This window comes from Oryctolagus cuniculus, chromosome 5, assembly GCF_051225735.1.
Source record: "Oryctolagus cuniculus isolate XC-2025 breed Fujian yellow rabbit chromosome 5, ASM5122573v1, whole genome shotgun sequence".
Classification (NCBI taxonomy): Eukaryota; Metazoa; Chordata; class Mammalia; order Lagomorpha; family Leporidae; genus Oryctolagus; species Oryctolagus cuniculus.
In genome coordinates, this window is record NC_142871.1 from 71,515,463 (window position 1) to 71,531,368 (window position 15,906).

At 40.6% G+C, this 15,906-nt stretch overlaps 2 long non-coding RNA genes across 3 annotated transcripts in view; one reads left to right on the top strand and one right to left on the bottom strand.

Moving 5' to 3' along the window:
* Nucleotides 1-1,435: 1,435 nt before the first annotated feature.
* Nucleotides 1,436-7,145, bottom strand: LOC149126548 (uncharacterized). Its single transcript, XR_016233829.1, has 3 exons — nucleotides 7,006-7,145; nucleotides 5,436-5,664; nucleotides 1,436-4,339 (listed from the first exon to the last, which is right to left on the bottom strand). It is a non-coding gene; the product is annotated as an uncharacterized LOC149126548 (long non-coding RNA).
* The window catches only part of LOC149126549 (uncharacterized), a 45,443-nt gene continuing 36,593 nt past the window's right edge, over nucleotides 7,057-15,906 (top strand). Inside the window, exons 1-2 of one of the 2 annotated variants that reach the window (XR_016233828.1) lie at nucleotides 7,057-8,300; nucleotides 9,982-10,168. This is a non-coding gene — a long non-coding RNA (uncharacterized LOC149126549). The remainder of the gene's footprint in view (nucleotides 8,301-9,981; nucleotides 10,169-15,906) is intronic. The other variant, XR_016233827.1, reaches the window with a different exon arrangement.

Sequence of the window (15,906 nt, forward strand, 5' to 3'; positions counted from 1 at the left end):
TTCTCAGATACCATTCACAATAGTTACAAAAAAAAATGCCTTTGAATAAACTCAACCAAGGATGTCAAAGATCTCTGCAATGAGAATTACAAAACACTAAAAAAAGAAATAGAAGAAGACACAAAAAATGGAAAAATCTAATATGTTCATGGATTGGAAGAATCAATATCATCAAAATTTCCATACTACCCAAAGCAATTTATGGATTCAACGTGATATCAGTCAAAATACCAAGGACATTCTTCTCATACAGAAAAATTCTTGCTGAAACTCATATGGAAACACAAGAGACTTGGAATAGCTAAAGCAAACTTATACAACAAAAACAAAGCTGGAGGCATCCCAACACCAGATTTCAAGACATATTTCAGGGCAGTTACAATAAAAATAGCCTGAGATTGGTACAAAAACAGATGAATAGACCAATGGAACAGAATAAAAACCAGAAATCAATCCATTCACCTACAACCAACTGATCTTTGACAAAGTTAAAAATCAATTCCTGGAGCAAGAATGGTCTCTTTAACAAATAGTGCTGGAAAAACTGGATCTCCACTTGCAGATGTATGAAGCAAAACCCCCGGCCTACATCATATACAAAAAACCACTCAAATAGATTAAATACTGAAGTCTATGACTTGATATCATCAATGATTAGAGACCATTGGGAAACCTTGCAAGACATCGAAGCAAAGACTTCTTGGAAAAGACCCCAGAGGCACATGCAATCAAAGCCAAAAAATGACAAATGGGATTATATCAAATTGAAAAGCTTCTACACTGCAAGAGTGACACTCTGCAAAGTGAAGAGGCAACTGATAGAACAACTATTTGCAAACTATGCAACTGATAAAGGATTAATGGCCAGAATATATAGAGATCAGGAAACTCAACAACAACAAAACAAACAATCCAGTTAAGAAATGGGTAAGGCCGGCGCCTTGGCTCAATAGGTTAATCCTCCACCTGCGGCGCCGGCACAGTGGATTCTAGTCCCAGTCAGGGCGCAGGATTCTGTCCCAGTTGCCCCTCTTCCAGGTCAGCTCTCTGTTGTGGGCCGGGAGTGCAGTGAAGGATGGCCCAAGTGCATGGGCCCTGCACCCACATGGGAGACCAGGAAAAGCACCTGGCTCCTGGCTTTGGATCAGTGTGGTGCGCCGGCCGCAGAGCTCCGGCCGCTGCGGCCATTGGAGGGTGAACCAACTCTCTCTCTGACTCTCTCTCTCACTCTCCACTCTGCCTGTAAAATAAATAAATAAATATTTTAAAAAATTTAAAAAATAAATGGGCAAAGTACTTAAACAGACATTTTTCTTTTTTTTAACTTTATTTAATGAATATAAATTTCCAAAGTACAGCTTATGGATTACAATGGCTTCCTCCCCCATAACTTCCCTCCCACCTGCAACCCTCCCCTCTCCCATTATCTCTCCCCTTCCATTCACTTCAAGATTCTTTTTCAATTATCTTTATATACAGAAGGTCAATTTAGCATATATTAAGTAAAGATTTCAACAGTTTGCACCCACACAGAAACACAAAGTGAAAAATACTGTTTGAGTACTAGTTATAGCATTAAATCACAATGTACAGCACATTAAGGACAGAGATCCTACATGAGGAGTAAGTGCACAGTGACTCCTGTTATTGACTTAACAAATTGACACTCTTGTTTATGGCGTCAGTAATCACCCAAGGCTCTTGTCATGAGTTGCCAAGGCTATGGAGGCCTTTTAAGTTTGCCGACTCTTATCATATTTAGACAAGGTCATGGTCAAAGTGGAAGTTCTCTCCTCCCTTCAGAGAAAGGTACCTCCTTCTTTGATGTCCTGTTCTTTCCACTGGGATCTCACTCACAGAGATCTTTCATTTAGGTCATTTCATTTTTGTTTTGCCAGAGTGTCTTGGCTTTCCATGCTTGAAATACTCTCATGGGCTTTTCAGCCGGATCCGAATGCCTTAAGGGCTGATTTGGAGGCCAGAGTGCTGTTTAGGACATCTGCCATTCTATGAGTCTGCTAAACAGACATTTTTCAAAAGAAAAAATTCAAATGGCCAACAGACAAGACACATGAAAAAATGCTCAGGATCACTAGCCATCATGGAAATGCAAGTCAAAACCACAATTAGGTTTTAGCTCACCCCCGTTAAAATGGCTCTCATACAGAAATGAGCAAACAACAAATACTGGCGAGGATGTGGGGGGAAAGGTACCCTAATCCACTGTTGGGGGGAAAGGTACCCTAATCCACTGTTGGTGGGAATGTAAACTGGTGCAGCCACTGTGGAAGACAGTATCGAGATGCCACAGAAATCTGAATATAGACCTACCATGTTGCCCAGCCATCCCACTCTCAAGGAAATGAAATCAGCATATTAAAGTGTTATCTGTAGCCCCACATTCATTAAGCTCAGCTCGCAATAGCTAAGACAAGGAATCAACCCAAATGCCCATCAACTGAAGTTAGATAAAGAAATTATGGGATATATACACCATGCAATATTACACAATAGTAAAAAAAAAAATGTGAAATCCTGTTGTTTGCAACAAAATGGATGAAACTGGAAAACATCATACTTATTGAAATGAGCCAATCCCAAAAGGACAAACATACGTTCTCCCTGACCTGTGATAACTAATAAAGCACCTTGCTTCGGCAGTATATTAATGCATTCATTTGATCAAACAAGTATTCAGCCAGCTAAACAATCAGTCAACCAGCCAAAAAATGAACCCATCAATCAACCATCCAAGCAGTCAGTCAACCAACCAACTAGAATCAAGCAACTGGAAAATAACCAATTGACCAGCAAGCCAACCAACCAACATACCTAATTACCAATCAACAAACTAGCCTAGCAACTAGCTTCAAATCTAAACAATGAACCAATCAGCAAGTTAACTAACAAGTTAGCATACTCAGGTCCTGGAGATACAAAGATGACACATGATCATCTCTACCAATGAGGAGTCTGCAATCTTGTGGAGAAAGAAAATAAATAAATAATTACAGTATAATATGAAAAGGAGGCATGATACACATTTCCAGATAAAAGTGAGGCTTGCTTATTCAATATTCTCGAAGGAGATCTACTTTAACAGATTTGCTCTTTTTGTGCAGCAGAGTTTGGTTAAGGATTTTACCGTATACAATCTAGCTTTCATTCTTTGTAAAACATGAAATATGCTTTAACTTGGGCTTTAAAGAGTACCACAAAGGTTCACTGCTATTGTGTACTAAATAGTTCCCCTAAGCATAATTATAAATAATAGACAATATATTAAAGAGGTACCTTTTTTAAAGATTTATTTATTTATTTGAAAGTCAGAGTTACAGAAAGAGAGAGAGAGAGAAGGTGGTCTTCCATTTGCTGGTTCACTCCCCAGTTGGCTGCAATGACCTGAACTGTGTTGATCCAAAGCCAGGAGCCAGAAGCTTCTTCAGGGTCTCCCACACAGGTGCAGGGACCCAAGGACTTGGGCCATCTTCCACTTCTTTCCCAGGCCACAGCAGAGCTCTGGATCAGAAGTGGAGCAGCCAGGACTTGAACAAGTACACATATGGGATGCTGGCACTGCAGGTGGTGACCAGCCCCAAGAGGTAGCTGTTATTATCCAACTCCATCCTTTAGAATTATGAAAAACTCTGTCCATGCAAATTTGAGTAAACTGTCTTTGCTTTAATCCAGTCTCTATTTCTGTTGCATCAGGTTCAGTAACTCTCTGATAAAGTCTCCAGCAATCCCTGGACTAAGATGATGTGGGGCTCCATGGGATGCACAGCCATGGAGCCCCCACGTCAAGGTCGGTCTGATAGCTGTTGCTGTGTCTTTATCACAAGGCGGATGTTGCTAGTTTCGGTTAGGGCAATGCTATCCCATGGTCGGGACTTTCCAGAGGAGTTGAGAATGTTGTAAACAACAAGATGGTGCCGAGGACCGTGCGGTGAGCCTGCCTGCTACGTGACACCTCATCTGATTGGCCCGAGGACGCGTGCACACTGCATGAACAGACAGGAGATTGGAGTGTTCCGTGCATGGACTTGAGCCCGCTTACAATTGGCCGGATTTTGTATATAAGCTGTGTGCTGAGGAAGGAGGGGGCTTTTCTGTCCACTCTCCTCCCTTCATTCTTTCTCTGTCACTGTTATTTTCTCATTAAAAGTCTACTGAAGACCGATAAGCTGCGAACAGTGTCGTTCCTTTGCGGGCAAGGGAGCGGCAAGATAGAACTGCCAAGGCCCTATTTTCAGTCTCAGCTAATTTACTTGTATACATTTCATTTTGACTTCAAACTTCATAGGGATAATTGCCTTCCATAGAAATAAAGAAGTCCCACCTAAGAAGAAAAAAAGGCATAAAAAGTCAAATAATTTTTCACCTTGTTTTAAGGTATTCTAGATAATAATGATTTATGGTTTCTGAGACAGCTTACATGATAATCTTTGATCAATCTCCAAATAGTTACCAAAAAAAGCATGAGTTTTTGCAAACAACATTGCCAATGGTGAGTCTCCAAAACAAGCATCTGTGAGTGTTTGAAAAAATGTATCTGCAAACCTCTTAGAGAATATGAATGAGTATCAGCAATAGCTCACAGTTGCCCGAATTCAATTAAAAAGGAGTGTTTCCTTCAAGTTTCCGGAAGTATCTGTGTTTTCTTTGGTGTTTGGGAAGCAGTACCAAGCCTTGGCATTGTGACTAAGTTGAAAAAGATTTCTGCGTGTGTTCCACTTTGTCAAAAATAAAGGGAAAGAAGATTAACTAGTATTTCAGGTTATTCATTATCATTTCTATTATCAACATGGCTTCTAAGTGATCTTAATTGTAAATACTAGATATGTAAAAATGGTTTTAATTAAAATGAAAAGTTATCAATTCATCAATCATTTCTTAGAATAAATAAATGTCATCATACTGTGTTCTCTAACACAAGATCAATTCAACAAAGCAAGTGGTGTGGTCAACACCAAAGTTAAGGCATATGAAATATACGAGATCCATGCATGAAAAGGCTATTCAAGCAAGTAGATCCAGGAAAGAATACACAAGAACATGGAGCCATGATTCTCTTACAATCATAAAACCATTTATAGTTTCTTTCATGGGAGTAGTGTTCTACAGTACTCATTTTCGGAAACATTACAATTTCTCAGTGTTTACACAATGCCCATATTAGTGGGTACAAAACAACATCAAAGAGTAACATCCTGAAATACCATCAAGAATATCACAGTCTAAATGCGCAGCTACTGCTAGATTCCTAACAGAGAAAAATTTTTCCTGTTATAAGGATATTAAAATCCCTGCTGTTGTCATACATAGCTTGCTGAGAATTCAGTCCCTAGAGTGAGTGCAACACAGTATATTCCATTTGGAGAGACAGCAAATAGCTCAGCCAGAATTCTATGAAGCATTTTGGAGGGAGGCAGTACCTTCTATAGAGTAGTAATTAGACTAAGTTCTCAGGGGCTATGCTTTGAGGAGATCAGAGCTGGGCAGCAGGTGGATTCCCAGGCCAGGCAAAAAGCTCAGGAACAAAATGTGTCTTCAACAGAAAGTCATGCCAGTTCACCACAGAGATGCCCCTTAATACTTTTCAGTAGGGGTGGATAGAACAGTCCTCTGCAGTCCATGATATATGCAAATATACTTCCAAAGGTTCTGGAAAAAGGAATTAGATTGTAAGTCTATTTTGGAGCAAAAAATTTTAATGCAGCATAGTTTTTGCATAATACATATTTCCATTAAATTTTAAAGACCCTTCATATGAATGAATTTCAAACTTTTAAGTAATATTTAAATTTCATATTCATGAGCATTTTGAAGCACCCTTAAATACATGTGGAACACAATGGACCTCATTCTCATCAGTATTTAGAGTTAGTCAATTCCTTGTGTTAATTTTATAAAATTAGAATTAATGACTGTGGCCAAAAATTCCTGAACCAGAGTAAAAGTTTACCCAATAAGCACAGAAAGAAGTCTGTCCAGACTGCACAAGATCACATCAGCAGTAACTCCATCACTAGTAACACTGAAGTGATTTATCTCAAATCCTCACCCCAGGTTCCAGCTGAGAAAAAGGGGGTGGGGGACAAATATTACATGGGTGAGATTTTATTACAAGGAGGGGGAGGATTCTGTCTCCCCTAAGTGCTCTCTAAAGGTCATAATCTCATAAAGAGATCAAGGCTCAGGAAGACAAGCCAGTAGGATCCTATTTCTAAATCAGTCTCTGTTTTACTGTCTATGGCTTACTATAACTTTTATCTCAGTTTAACAGATTGAGATAACATCCATTCTGCATACCTTCTAGAGTTATTATAAAAACAAATAACACATGAAATGTTACTTTTTAAAAAGTATGTAAAAATGCGACATGAAAATTTTAAGATCAATTTCTTCCATTGACATCTACGGAAAGTCAAATATCAGCAAAAATGTAACTGAATCTCCTATGATGATATTTTCCTGACTAGTAGTCTCCAGCACAGACTTCTTATCTGCCAATGTCTAGTGAGACACATGTCTAGTGAAACATACTGAGCTAGGAGAAAAGAAATATTCAATATGGCAACGACAACATAAACAGATTTGCTCATCCTTCCTTTACATTACACATCATCATCATCGTTATCAATCTCTAGAATAAAGAATTGAAGTAGCAATGATTAGCATGGCAGAGTTCTCTGCCTTTTTCAGATGGAATGCCTACAGGTGAGAACTGCAAGGCAAGGTGTCTTGAGTTTACTTTGGAAAATACTCTAAATCTGGCCACAGACGGAAATGATGAAAGGAAAATAAACTTCAAGAGCTTAAGTTAGAAATCATTAACTGAATGAACTTATAGTGGACTGCATTTTTATATCATTGAAAAAATATCAACCTAAGAGAGTAATTAAATGTTTTGTTGTTGTTTTGTTTTTCTTTCCTCAAAACTTCTTTGAAATATCCCATAATTTGAACTCCAAATTCTCTTTAAATTCTATCTCCCATACTTACCTTCTTGGTTTTTCTGGGAGGGACTTTATATCATATATTCATTTTGAAGCAATGTTTTCTTGCATAAACGCTAACTTTATAGTGCTTTCCAGTTGTGAAATGCATAATCACTCTTCATTTGCTTTTCAAAATTCTGATCTGTTGAATTCTGGAAACAACTTCAATTTTTTTTCACATTTTTCAGCTTTTTCCCAAATTTAAAGTGTAATGCATGATATTTCACCACGCCACTCTGACTGCTCCTATTATTATAGGAGGAAGCATTCACAAGCGACAAAATCATCACAATTATCGCACAGACACCTGCTGGGTGTCAAGTCTGGTTTAAAAGCTTCCGTAGATGTCATGCCAGTGGTGTGCCCAGGTGGGTGGGAAGTTTTACTGTTCTGATTTACAAACGGAGCCAACAAGGACTACAGACATTAAGGAATCTGCCCAAGAGCATATGCAAAGAGGTAAACGATGAAGCGGCAAGCTGTCTGACTTCAAAAACTTACACTGAACACCATCTGATTTGCTAAGCAGCAATTGTCGGCAGCAGATGTGTTAAAGGAGCAAATAGGAAGCTCAAGAGCCTTGTCAAGCAGATTTGGTGGGTTTGGGAATACCAAAGGGACTTAAGCCAACATTCATTTAAAAAGAAACTGATCTTTTAGCGATATTACAAATTTCTTCCCCTTTCTCCCTCCCTTCTTTTTTAACCTTTCGTATACCAATAAACAGTTGCCATGAAACCAAGGTTGGATGCCCACTCCTTAATCACTGAGTTGGAAACACCTACAAATGTTCACAGGGATCTGTGTGACTACCGTAGTGTGGAGAAGCACTCGACCTTGGCAAGCTCTGTAAGAGCAGAGCTGTTTTAACGTCTTAACGGCGAAGGCATCCAGGCTCCCAGAAGTGAGCTGGTCACACAGGTGGCGCGCAGTCAGTCCAGGTGTGCCTACTGGGTGTGGTGCACTCTAGATGGCAAAGGTAAGCCCACCTTTGGGGCTGGCGCCTTCCCTAGCGGTCGGGAAGCAGATCCTCCTACTCCGCCCCCTACCTCTCCGCAGCTGGAAGCAGCTGCGAGCGGTTTGGCCAAGGGGGCTTGTCTGCAGCTCCGCGGAGGAGAGGGCGTCCGCGCCGCCGGTCACTGGGTCGAAGGGCAGGCCGAGGACGGTGAGCACCGGGCGCTGTTTCCTCTGGCCAAGCTCTGGGACCCCGCGCGCAGCAGTGGGCGCCGCTCCTCCCACGGGGGCGGTTCCCAGACGGGTGTGTGTGGGTGTCGAGAGTCTTCCCTCCTTCCCCAGAAGGTACTAAGTTTGCTTCTGAGGAGGCACCTGCGGGACGGCGCGGGGCGGGCGGTGGCGAGTTTCATACTCCGGGTTGAAAATGGCGGGGAAAGAAAGGGTAGCTGGCTTCCGAGGAGTTGCTGCTGCAGCCAGAAACGCGGGACGCGTGGGGCTCGGGCATCCCGGATCTTTACCGGTGCAAACGGGGCTGAAATAAGAGGCACTGGCCACTGGTTCGCGTTTTCACCAAGGAGTCAGGACGAGAAGAGTCCGACACACTTCCCCTTGGACGTATTTTCCCTCTCAGGAGTGTTCCTGATTGGTGCCTTTGGGCAGCTTTCGTGCATCTGCCACAGTCTCTGATGGGCAGCTTTCTTTCTCTTGAAGTGTTCCTGCGCCACGTGACCTGTGCAAGGTTATCTGAACTCCTTGGATGCTTCAAGGCAGTTGGTAACCATCCTGGAGCTGAGGAGAACTGATGGAAAATGGGCTCTATGTGAATCAGCCTGGGGCTTCTTAGAGTGATCCAGAAGAGCTTTGTTAAAGCAATTACTTTGGCAATGAAAGTACAATGTGCATCTTAAAGAGGTTTTGCCCTAAGGCCTAATATCTTTATTTGGGGTGGTTTCTTCTTCTTAAAAGGCCACTGAAGGTACTACTTTAGAAATCAAGCATAAGCATGAAATCATCTGGACTTTAGGCATGCACAGGCATTTCAGTGAATTTAGCTCAGTGCTAATTGGTGTTGATGGGGAGGGGGTGGTATTCAGTGCAGGTTTTCTACTGTTTTTAATATTGAATGTTGTACTCAGAGAAGAGCTTTGCTCAGTATAACTTAGTGGGTAGAGATGTCTGGAGTGAAGCTGACTGGTTGGATAGGACTGGGTTGGGTTGATGGTCCTCTATTTGGGTGTCATTTGCATCTTGACATACGTTTAATGTCACAGTTGGGTTGGCCTTTTGCAGAGCACATTTGCCTTCATCCATTGTCCTGTGGCTTTGACAAGATAATTGCAAGCGCAATATTGCTTGACTGTTAGCTAACACAGGTTGTTAAACTGCACAAAGCAATCCGATTCCAAGAAAAGACTTTTTCTAGCCTGGGGCATAAAGTACCGTCAATGCAGAGGCCACCTAATGTTTCTGAAATATTAACATGGATTGTTAAGCAGAGATTCAACAGGGGAGGTAAAATGACAAGGCACTTTCAAGAAGACACAGCGACTGCCCTATAGGTCCAAGATGCTGTGAGTGAACCAACTTCAATTTTTGGAATCAGCTGGGTTTTTCTCAAATACCAGCAATGCATTTTGTTATTTAATAAATTGTATATTAAGTTGGTATTGCTCTATAATAAGTCCAGTATATTTTTGGAGAGGGAAGCCTATAGCACTTAACACAGTGATGGGCTAAATGTGTAAAGTACAGCAGTTATCCTACCATGCCTTCAAAGTCCCTAGCTCTCCCTGTGTAGCACCTTTGGAAGCCCATTAGACATGAGGACTCTGGACAGTGTCTGGTCAAAAGTCCTAGCTCTCACTCTACAAAGGATGGGAAGTGCTCCAGTGCCCTAGAGAAGCCCAGAAGACTGTGTTCCACCGCACTCCCTGCCCCATGGTAACAACTGAGGAGAAACAAAGGCTATCACTTACCCTCAGCGTCAAATTTACTCATCCTCAATCCCTTGTGCATTTATTTTTAGCATTCTGATCCTCAAAAGTGAAAACGCATACAGGACTTGATGAAGGCTAGAGATGGAGAAAGAGGACGGCTCTTCTGTGTCTCAGGGTTGAAGAACAGAAAAGAAAGAACTTTTGTCAAGAGCCTACTCTGCTTTCACTAATGCTCAAGTGCGTCATTTCACTAAATCCTCAGAAGAACCGTATAAGGTAGGGAGTATAATTCTACCATGGGACAACTGTGGCTGCAAGATGTTGGTGATACCTGAAGTCACACAGACATATAGTGACAGAGATAAAGTTAGGCCCTGGTTGTTGAACTCTGGGAAGCCAAGTGTGGTTTACTTGTGAAAGCTGCTGAGAAGAGCTGGAGCAGCTCTGTCCTCCTTCAGATTCCCTGAGAAGGATGAGCTAAGGCTAACTTTGCAGAAGCCATGCCCCAGGAGCAGGTGCACACAACTGAGGTCTCCTCCAGAAATGCTGACCCCACAGGCTGTCCTGTTCTTCTCCTTCCCCTACCTGTATCTCCATTCCGGCACCTCCCATTCCTCTGCCCCAAATTTTCAAATGCTAGGCTGCAGAACACCTAACATGGCCCTTCTTCTCCTTGGAGTGCCACCTCTTCTCCTCATACCTAGGTTTCTCTGTCTATCCCAGCCTGATATCATTGAGGATGCTATAAAGATCCCTCAAAATAAAGCAGGAAACGCACATTGAAGGGTCTGTGCTAGTTGCCACCCTAAGGTCCTGCAGAATCCAGGCTCTGGTGCTCCCAGGCAGCTGGAGCCCTGATCAAGGAGAGAAGCAGATGAGTGACAGCCCTTGGGCAGGATACAAGCTCAGGGCCCCTCTACCTTAGGGAAGGCCAGGAGGAAAAGGAAACAGAGGAGACAGAGACAAGAAGATGGAAAATGAGAGCAAAATGCTCTTGTTAAGGGAAAAGGTTTTTAAAAAAAATTAGAAATGTAAAATTAATGCTGATGAAATGACAGTATTTTTTAAATTCCTTATGATTGCCAATTGACACAGAGCACATTGACAACTGTGTATTTCATTGTCAGGTCAAAAAATTCATATCATTAATTTCCATAAAGAATAAAATTCTTAATGCTTCTATATACTTAGGCCTAATAGAATTTCTCATGGCCCTCAGCAGTTGGCATAATTATAAGATAATCCATTGCACTAAATACACACACACACACTGTAAATAGTGTACTTATTCTGTGACTCTAGTATTCTGATCAACCCAGAAGGAAACAATGAAAAGGAGTTTTATCCCTGGGAACTTAGAGTAAGCATATAAAACATTGGCAAAGTTTTTGCCACATTGAACTGAAATCTACATTCAGTAGATTATTACCTCGTTTTTGAGTTGCAAAGCAACAGAAAACATTCAATTATTATCAACTGGTTCCCACCTTTTATGAAATATACCCAGTATTCCAAACTTTCTAAATAATTAAAATACCCACTTTACTGTGCTCATTCTCTGATCACTCAGTTTAATTAAGATGGAACTTAGTTTATGCTTTTTAAACCCTATGGTTCTGCAAATATTTCATTAAAATGCCTTTCAATCTTAAAGCATAAAAAAGTATATGGTTCCACTCTTTTTAAAAGTATAAGTGAATTTTTCTGTAACTAAAATTCTTCAGGAATGTAAAAGGGAAGATTGTTTTACAGAACATATATAAAATCTTTTCAAATAGGAATAGTATAAATAATATACCATTATAGCATTGCATCACATAAATCACACCTAAAATATTTTATATTTCTAAAAAGTGGAAAGAGATTTCTTCTTTATGGATAGACACTATATCAGAGACATGTGTAATTTTTCTCAAAATATTTCTTGATTGTTTCAAGCAGCAATGATAATCTCTTAATGCAACATCCAAATAGCTCCTCAGCAGCAGTTCAGGCTCCTACAAAGAGAAGAGACATTTCAGAAGGACAGCTATTTCCTTTATTTTTCCAGGGTATAGTTTTCAAAAGTCAACCACATAAAGGCTTTAGAAGCACAAAGAACTTGTTTCAATTTTTGGCCCTACCATCCTCTAACAGTGCATCCTGAGCTAAATCCTTATCATCTTAGTTTAAATATCCTTTTTTTGAAAAACAAACATAATAGTAGTATCTATTTTTGAATATATTTTTTTAAACTTTTATTTAATGCATATAAATTTCCAAAGTACGACTTATGGATTACAATGGCTTCCCCCCATACCGTCCCTCCCACCCACAACCCTCCCCTTTCCCACTCCCTCTCCCCTTCCATTCACATCAAGATTCATTTTCGATTATCTTAATATACAGAAGATCAGCTTAGTATACATTAAGTATGGATTTCAACAGTTTGCTCCCACACAGAAACATAAAGTGAAAAATAATAGATGATTTTTTTTAAATGATGATGAAATCAGAGCAGACCTATTGTCATGTTTAATCCCAGTGACAGTCAAGTTGGGAATTGATAATTTCTTTTTTTTTTTTTTTTTTTTACAGAGGATCAGTTTAGTATGCATTAAGTAAGGATTTCAACAGTTTGCACCCACATAGAAACACAAAGTGAAATATATTGTTTGAGTACTCGTTATAGCATTAAATCTCAATGTACAGCACATTAAGGATAGAGATCCTACATGAGGAGTAAGTGCACAGTGACTCCTGTTGTTGACTTTACCAATTGACACTCCTGTCTATGGCATCAGTAACCTCCCTATGCACCAGTCATGAGTTTCCAAGGCTATGGAAGCCCTCTGAGTTCTCCGACTCTTATCTTGTTTAGACAAGGTCATAGTCAAAGTGGAGGTTCTCTCCTCCCTTCAGAGAAAGGTACCTCCTTCTTTGATGACCTGTTCTTTCCACTGGGATCTCACTCGCAGAGATCTTTTGCCAGAGTGTCTTGGCTTTCCATGCCTGAAATACTCTCATGAGCTTTTCAGCCAGCTCCGAATGCCTTTAGGGCTGATTCTGAGGCCAGAGTGCTATTTAGGACATCTGCCATTCTATGAGTCTGCTGAGTATCTCACTTCCCATGTTGGATCACTCTCCCCTTTATTTACTCCATCAGTTAGCGTTAGCAGGTACTAGACTTGTCTATGTGCTCCCTTTGACTCCCAGTCCCTTCACCATGACCAACTGTGAACTCAAACTGATCACCTGGAACAGTGAGGTGCCATTGGTACATGCCACCTCGATGGGATTGAATTGAAATCCCCTGGTAGGCTTCCAACTCCACCACTTGGGGCAAGTCAGCCTGAGCATGTCCCAAATTATACATCTCTTCCCTCTCCCATTCCCACCACCATGTTCAACAGGGATCACATTTCAGTTAATTTTCAACACTTAAGAATAACTGTGCATCAATTACAGATCTAAACCAGTCATATTAAGTAGAACAGATAAAAAAACTACTAAGAGGGATAATGTATTTAGTTGTTCATTAACAGTCAGGGCTATGCTGATCAAGCCACCATTTCCCATAGTGTCCACCTCACTCCAACAGGTTTCCCTCTTGGTGTTCAGTCAGTCGTCACCGATCAGGGAGAACATATGGTATTTGTCCCTTTGGGACTGGCTTATTTCACTCAGCATGATGTGTTCCAGATTCCTCCATTTTGTTGCAAATGACTGGATTTCGTTGTTTCTTACTGCGGTATAGTATTCTAAAGAGTACATATCCCATAATTTCTTTATCCAGTCTATCGTTGATGGGCATTTAGGTTGGTTCCAGGTCTTGGCTATTGTGAATTGAGCTGCAATAAACATTAGGGTGCAGACTGCTTTTTTGTTTGCCCATTTAAATTCCTTTGGGTAAATTCCAAGGAGTGGGATGGCTGGGTCGAACGGTAGGGTTATCTTCAGGTTTCTGAGGAATCTCCAGACTGACTTCCATAGTGGCTTGACCAGTTTGCATTCCCACCAACAGTGGGTTAGTGTCCCTTTTTCCCCACATCCTCGCCAGCATCTGTTGTTGGTAGATTTCTGCATGTGAGCCATTCTGACCGGGGTGAGGTGAAACCTCATTGTGGTTTTGATTTGCATTTCCCTGATTGCTAGTGACCTTGAACATTTTTTCATGTGCCTGTTGGCCATTTGGATTTCCTCTTTTGAAAAATGTCTATTGAGGTCCTTGGCCCATCTCTTAAGTGGGTTGTTGGTTTTGTTTTTGTGGAGTTTCTTGATCTCTTTGTAGATTCTGGTTATTAACCCTTTGTCTGTTGCATAGTTTGCAAATATTTTTTCCCATTCTGTCGGTTGTCTCTTCACTCTCCTGACTGTTTCTTTTGCAGTACAGAAACTTCTCAATTTGATGCAATCCCAATAGTTGATTTTGGCTTTGACTGCCTGTGCCTCCCGGGTCTTTTCCAGAAATTCTTTGCCTGTGCCAATATCTTGAAGGGTTTCTCCAATGTTCTCTAGTAACTTGATGGTGTCAGGTCGTAGATTTAGGTCTTTAATCCATGTTGAGTGGATTTTTGTGTAAGGTGTAAGGTAGGGGTCTTGCTTCATGATTCTGCACGTGGAAATCCAATTTTCCCAGCACCATTTATTGAATAGACTGTCCTTGCTCCAGGAATTAGTTTTAGATCCTTGATCAAATATAAGTTGGCTGTAGATGTTTGGGTTGATTTCTGGTGTTTCAATTCTGTTCCATTGGTCTATCCATCTGTTTCTGTACCAGTACCATGCTGTTTTAATTACAACTGCCCTGTAGTATGTCCTGAAATCTGGTATTGTGATGCCTCCAGCTTTGTTTTTGTTGTACAAGATTGCTTTAGCTATTCGAGGTCTCTTGTGCCTCCATATAAATTTCAGCACCATTTTTTCCAGATCTGAGAAGAAGGTCTTCGGTATCTTGATTGGTATTGCATTGAATCTGTAAATTGCTTTTGGGAGAATGGACATTTTGATGATATTGATTCTTCCAATCCATGAGCATGGAAGATTTTTCCATTTCTTGGTATCCTCTTCTATTTCTTTCTTTAAGGTTTTGTAATTTTCATCGTAGAGATCTTTAACGTCTTTGGTTAAGTTTATTCCAAGGTATTTGATTGTTTTTGTAGCTATTGTGAATGGGATTGATCTTAGAAGTTCTTCCTCAGCCATGCCATTGTCTGTGTATACAAAGGCTGTTGATTTTTGTGCATTGATTTTATACCCTGCTACTTTGCCAAACTCTTCTATGAGTTCCAATAGTCTCTTAGTAGAGTTCTTTGGGTCCCCTAAATACAGAATCATGTCATCTGCAAAGAGGGATGGTTTGAGTTCTTCCTTCCCAATTTGTATCCCTTTAATTTCTTGTTCTTGCCTAATAGCTCTGGCTAGAACCTCCAGAACTATATTGAATAGCAGTGGTGAGAGTGGGCATCCCTGTCTGGTTCCAGATCTCAGTGGAAATGCTTCCAACTTTTCCCCATTCAATAGGATGTTGGCTGTGGGTTTTTCATAGATTGCTTTGATTGTATTGAGGAATGTTCCTTCCAAACCCAGTTTGCTTAGAGTTTTCATCATGAACGGGTGTTGTATTTTATCAAATGCTTTCTCGGCATCTATTGAGATAATCATATGGTTTTTCTTCTGCAGTCTGTTAATGTGGTGTATCACATTGATTGTCTTGCGCACATTAAACCATCCCTGCATACCAGGGATAAATCCCACTTGGTCTGGGTGGATGATCTTTCTGATGTGTTGTTGCATTCTATTGGCAAGAATTTTATTGAGGATTTTTGCATCTATGTTCATCAAGGATATTGGTCTGTAATTCTCTTTCAGTGCTGCATCTTTTTCTGGCTTAGGAATTAAGGTGATGCTGGCTTCATAGAAAGAATTTGGGAGGACTCCCTCTTCTTCAATTGTTCTGAATAGTTTGAGAAGAATTGGAGTTAGTTCTTCTTTAAACGTCTGGTAGAATTCAGCAGTGAATCCATCTGGTCCTG